Here is a 6,765-nt window from a genome sequence, read left to right as displayed (position 1 = left end):
TATATATATATATATATATATATATATATCATATCATATCATATTTATTAGATTTTATCATCAACATCAAATTACAAGGTCACCATTGCGATAAATCAAAAGATCATAAAATATTTAATTAAATATTATACATGTCACATCCGGGGAGCACCCCCTAGACGTAACCGGCGTCATTGTCCTCTTTGAGGACTAAGACTAGACTCTTAGCTTACATTCATAAGTCAAAATTACGGAAAATCTAAAACTTTTCATTAGTCTACATTGAGGTTTACATATAACTCTACATACACATAAAAGATATCTATCGAGTATACATAGACCCTTCGTATAGGAAGATTACTTAGTCTTCTACTTTTATTGCACATAGATATATATACAAAATATAACATAGTCTCAAAAGCATGTCTCATATCATAACCATCTAACAAGAGTATATCAAATTGGGCCTAGCACATACATCAATACAATAAAACCACACATAGGTCATACAATGTTTAGTATCTAAATGAAAACAAAAGAACAAAGGAGTCTTAAAAACTAAAGCAACATCATAGGCTTGATAGTGAAACTGCCCTCGGAAAGTGAGGACCTACGCAACTTGGATGATTAAGAATTACAAGTCTTCTTCAAAGTCGTCTCCAAAAGCCCTTCAATGATCGGAACCTAAAATGTTGGGGAAAAGGAAGAAATAAGGTTAGTACACCATTTGTACTAAGTATGAGACCATATGCATACATATCATGAAAACATGCTAAAAAAGGACATTTCATTAAAGTATGCATTTTACTTTGAAAAGTTTTATGCACATTCGATAAGACTATACCAATCAATAAGACACATTCATTAGGTCCGAAGAATGTACACCACAAGACCAACAATACTAAGTCTAGTCAAGTCAACATGCATATCACATAATAGGACACATAGTCAAGCAACTCTATCATCAACTACTAGTACATTTCAACATAACCAAAGGAAGACAATTATCCATGAACCCCTGTCAAGTCAACAAGTGAAATGACCAAGCAAAGCCTCATAACCTTACTCAATCAAGTAACCCAACAAGAATCATGACCAACATCCCACCTCATATAACATGGCATTTAAGAGTACATATCATCATACTTTAACAATGTAAACCAACACATATTCATAAGTGAAACTAATCAACATACAGTATCAACAATGTTCAAGTTCATCATATACATATCATGTACCATTATAAGTATATTCATACATAAGAGCATCCTCCTAACACTTCCTCAAGGATAACTAGTGCAATGTTTAGGTAGAGTCCCATACCCTCTGCCTTAGGTTATCTTAGTTAGAGTTCATTCCTTTAATTCATTTAACCTTTTGGGAACATATTGCATTAACCGACATAGACCACATGAGCTAATGTGGAATCTGATGTCATGAAATCCGACACCGAAGAAAGGCGGACTACTGCCAAGGTAGTACCAAACGTGAACATAGAAAATACGTGGATCCACTAGCTAGTATTTCTATGGGCCAACATAGTTCAAGAACTAGGAGATATAGTTGGAACCCTCTTTATGCTACATGCATTGTAGTCTCCAATCTCAAGAGTACATTAGTGATCCTACCTTCCCTATATGGTAAGGGAAACTCCTCACTTTAGTTCACTCGGTGCTAAGCTAGAGTCCCTTTTAAAAAGTCTCTAATGTCTTTATTAATCATCGTAGCTTAATGTAGGTCATATGGTCTGTTCCTTGTATAATCATCATCGTCATCATAGCTCCATAAGAATTGCATGAGTATAGTCCTTTCATTACAATTCATAAAAGTGAAGTTAGCACATTTACATATCACTTCATAATAAGGGACATTGGTAAATCATTAACCATCCTTATAACATTTACATCTTAGCCAATACCTTAGAAATCAAAGTCAAGACATTTCAATTCAACATCATACCAACCCTATAAATCCTAATACAAGACATACTCCAATACAACATCATGACTTAATCACAATTAACTATAATTGAAGTAAATAATAGGGATCACAAGACTTACCATGTCTCCTTCATAATCCATCATCAAGGTTTTACCATCAACCCTTTTAAATCAACCCAATTAGGGTATAGTATCATCATATAACCATAACCACATGATAACAAAGTCAATTGAGTCACTAAATCACAATCCATTACTATATCATAGTTAAAATAAGAGGCTTAGGTAAATTCCATAATACACTTCATAACCTAGATCAGTTATTCAAGAACTAGCATGATAGGACTCAAATTCATCTTAATCTATTCATAATTGATACAATATCACCATCTAGTATTAATTCAACCAATAACCAATTCAATTGAACAAACATTACATAATTTACATCAAGATCATAACCTAGGGTTAATGAGAATAGGTTATCCTCTACAAACTAGATCAATTCATCAGGATATAACATAATTAAATTAAAATACATGTTAATATATTCATGAAATCCAAAATAAATCATAAATAAATCAATTCACAACATCAATTGCGTATTGTATGAAAATCCACTTGAAAACCCAACTTTTGAAATCAATTTGATGAAACCCTTTGAGGAAAGAGGTACCAAAGGTGAAAGGAATCTCATACCTTACTAATTGATAAAGATTGATGGAGAAACATTACCCTTTTCATCCCTTGAACCCACCTCTAGCTTGGTCTTCAATGGGGTTTCTTTGGGAGAGAGAAAGAAGAGAGAAGGAAGAGAGTTTTGAATTTTGGGAATTATGAGAGTTTAGGTTGATCTAATTAGCTGAGGCGCTTTATATAGGTGGTTAACTAACTTAATTAGACCTCCCCTAACCCCTAATTAAATTCATAACTAATCCAACAAATTAAATGAATTAAGTTAAAACGTGCATCAAAACCAATGGTCTCACAGAAAAGACCATGGCAGTGCCCCGTTTGTCGGTCGACGGGCCAAGGACAAACCATCCTAGTTGTCCGTGGTTAGGTTCAGAGACTATGATAATCTTAACCTTGTAACATTTTTCTAATTGTCCATCAACGGATGCAATCGACGCCCCATTGATGGACACACCTTTCGTTGATGGCAACCGTCTACGGACACTGCCTTTTTGGCAGTTTTTTGCCAAAATGCAAGAGTCCTCCTCAAGGGCCCTTAGTTGATCCTTGGGGAGTCGTGACCAGACGTTTCGACTATGAACTAACTCTAATATGTGTTATACACCCTTCCACCAATATCCATCATTTTTTGACTCCTAAAAGCTAGTCTAATAGGAAGGCACGCTATTATATCATTGAACTAGTTTTCGGACGTCATGGACGTTCTTGGACATTTTGGTTTCTAGACTTCCTAAATGACTTATATTCATTAAAATAGAACTTAAAACCATGTCTAAACCTTATGACACTCATGTTAGGCTCTAGAACATGTCTTAGATTTTTAAAGTGTTACAATACAATCATATTTTAATTACTTCAAGGTTGAAAGCAAATTCACCACAGTTAAAAATTTATGGTCCTTCATTGAATTAAAATTAAATTAAATAGTAATGTTTAACTAACATAAATAGTGAGTATATAGAAACTCAACAACAAATACTTTAATCCTCCACATTCAATTCTCCCTAAATGTGTGAAACTAATTTATTCACCCATTTTGTACTGTTGTAAGTAACTTCTTACACAAATGAGAAGTTGCATAGTTTCTTATGTAATGAGTCAATTTCATTTTTTCACCTATTATGATCATATGTAATATAACTTACTCATATGTTTAGCCTCTAAAAACTTAATTTATAACAATATGAATTGCCTCAATTATTACTATTAATTATTTTTTTTCTTGTCACCTATTAATTACTTTTCACAACCTTACACATTCCTTGTTATTTTACAATATTTGATTTATTTTCATCAAACGACTAATAGTAAATACTTCTGCTCATGCACAGTTTTTTGGAAGTGTAACAATTTTTTGGGAAACTAAAAAGTTAGTCCAATTAAATTGATTTAATATATTTATTGTTTACTATTAATGTAAACTTGTGAAAGAAACTCACAAATATGGATACGTAATGGGGTTCCAATCCAAAACTCAGCGTGTAATAATTCATTTTTAAGGTGGGTTGAATTGGATAGCAGAAGAAGAAATTGTTGGACCAGTAAGAATTTAGACTAACTCAATTATTTCTAATTTTTTATATTTATCTTCTTATCAATAAAGAATATATGAATTGTTATCAAGTATGTAGGTCACTGTTGTTATCTTTATATTTTGCTACTTTTATTCTTTGCTACATGTATTTTGCTGGATGTTCACGTGATTTCTTAGCATATTTTGTTTTTAATTTTCTTGTAACCTTTAGCCTTTAACCAATCAGTTCTCAAACTAAAACTTCAGGCTAGAAAAATATTTTCATTGCAGGAATACTTTCATAGGTCAAAATGAAATTTCAATTAATTATAAACTTTGTTCTATCATAAAATACATTTATCATTAGTAATTATAATGATTCTATGTAAATAAGTATGTGATACACGTGCATTGCACATGTCCAAGACTGGTACGTACTAAAATCATTAGAAAAGAAAATTAGCGTCCATTTTTCAGATCAACGAATCGACAAGAACCTTCCATTCTTGTTTATCCTGTACTCAAGAACCACAAGAATCATAAATTAGATTGAGATATTAACTATGGCTAAAAATATCAATAAATCAATTAATAAAATTGATTTGTACAAATAATACTTACTAAAATCGTTGGCAAGAACATAACCGTCCTTTTCTAAGATCAAAGAATCGACAAACACCCTCAATTCATGATTCTCCTACACTCAAAAACCATAAGAATCTTAAGTTAGAATGATATATCAACTTTTGGCTACTAGGGTTGTGATAGAAATAATAGGAGAACTTACGAGTCTAGTAGATGTGTTACGAAAATCAAATGACATTGTTCTGTCATTTTTTTTGAATTATGAGGATGAGCTCACCCATCCTAACATTATTTATTTGAAGCTGAATGGTGATTTATCCGTGATGCCCATAAAAATAAAAGTTGAGCGAGAACTAAAGAGAGAATAAAAAATCTGGGCGTATTGTATGTGCCAATTGCCATTTAGCTAATAAGCCCGTGGAAATTGAGGTTCCACAAGCGGTACTTCCTGATACTGTATTTGAAGCAGTTGTTCGAATTCCTTATGATATGCAACTGAAACAGGTTCTTGCTAATGGTAAAAAAGGGGGGTTGAACGTCGGAGCTGTTCTTATTTTACCGGAGGGGTTTGAATTAGCTCCTCCCGATCGTATTTCTCCTGAGATGAAAGAAAAGATTGGCAATTTGTCTTTTCAGAGCTATCGCCCCAATAAAACAAATATTCTTGTGGTAGGCCCTGTCCCTGGTAAAAAATATAGTGAAATAACCTTCCCTATTCTTTCCCCGGACCCTGCTACTAAGAAGGATGTTCACTTCTTAAAATATCCTATATACGTAGGCGGGAACAGGGGAAGGGGTCAGATTTATCCCGACGGCAACAAGAGTAACAATACAGTTTATAATGCTACAGCAGCAGGTATAGTAAGCAAAATCATACGAAAAGAAAAAGGGGGGTATGAGATAACCATAACGGATGCGTCGGAGGGACGTCAAGTGGTTGATATTATCCCTCCCGGACCAGAACTTCTTGTTTCCGAGGGCGAATCTATCAAATTTGATCAACCATTAACGAGTAATCCTAATGTAGGCGGATTTGGTCAGGGAGATGCAGAAATAGTACTTCAAGATCCATTACGTGTCCAAGGACTTTTGTTCTTCTTGGCATCTGTTATTTTGGCACAAATCTTTTTGGTTCTTAAAAAGAAACAGTTCGAGAAGGTTCAATTGGCCGAAATGAATTTCTAGATTCGCAGATTTATCGATATCAAGTACGTAAAAAGAACCAAATTCTTGTTGGCGATTATTTATGATCAAAAAAATGAAATTATGAAAACTCCTTTGTCTTATTTATACTCTTCTTCAAAATCTACATTACATACTCTTTTTCTACGAGATGCTGGGAATCCCTTGTACCACATAGTATGTAGATTTTGAAGAAGAGTATTTGGCTTTCATTTATTTTGATTTAGTTTTTTTTTAATTGGAGTAGTGTAACTATGTTACTATTGCCAGATTTCACTGCCATAAAACGTATCAATAGTTTTCTATTCTAAATAGAAAGAAAGTCAAATTTGTCTAAATACTAGACATAAGGAAGCGGGGGATAAATGCGGGGAAGAAAAAATTCTAGGAGGGATTATTTGTCTTCCGCTCAAACTCAACATAAATTTTAGTCCATCTATTACAATCATAAGTCCAAGTTCATCAAAATTCATTATTTTAGTCTTTATCTACCATACATTTCATAAAATAGGTATACCTTCTCTTAATTGAAGCACTTTATTCGTGTATTAATAACTTTATTATTGTTTAATTGCTTAATTGAACCAACAATAACTTTTCAGTGGATTATTCATATATTAGGTATTTGTGTTTATCAAGATACATATGTCCTAACAAATTAGTACTTTTAAACTGAAGAAACTAGAAAAAAGTGGAACCGAACCGTCAATAACCAAACCGATAATTATTTTTTTTCATTTGGTTTGCTTTGGTTTAGAAAATTTAAAACTGACTAGCTTGATTTCATTTTGGTTTTAACCAATAACCAATTCAAACCGAACCATGAATACCCCTATTCACCGGCTATAAGTATTTCCTAATTTACATAACTAC

At 32.9% G+C, this 6,765-nt stretch overlaps 1 pseudogene across 1 annotated transcript; it reads left to right on the top strand.

Moving 5' to 3' along the window:
- The first annotated feature begins 4,066 nt into the window (after positions 1-4,066).
- Positions 4,067-6,252, top strand: LOC107023198 (annotated as a pseudogene). Its single transcript, XR_001457178.2, has 2 exons — positions 4,067-4,093; positions 5,053-6,252. The product of XR_001457178.2 is annotated as a cytochrome f-like (transcript).
- Positions 6,253-6,765: the final 513 nt, after the last annotated feature.

Source organism: Solanum pennellii, chromosome 1 (assembly GCF_001406875.1).
Source record: "Solanum pennellii chromosome 1, SPENNV200".
Classification (NCBI taxonomy): domain Eukaryota; kingdom Viridiplantae; phylum Streptophyta; class Magnoliopsida; order Solanales; family Solanaceae; genus Solanum; species Solanum pennellii.
This window is presented reverse-complemented; position numbering and strand designations above follow the sequence as displayed.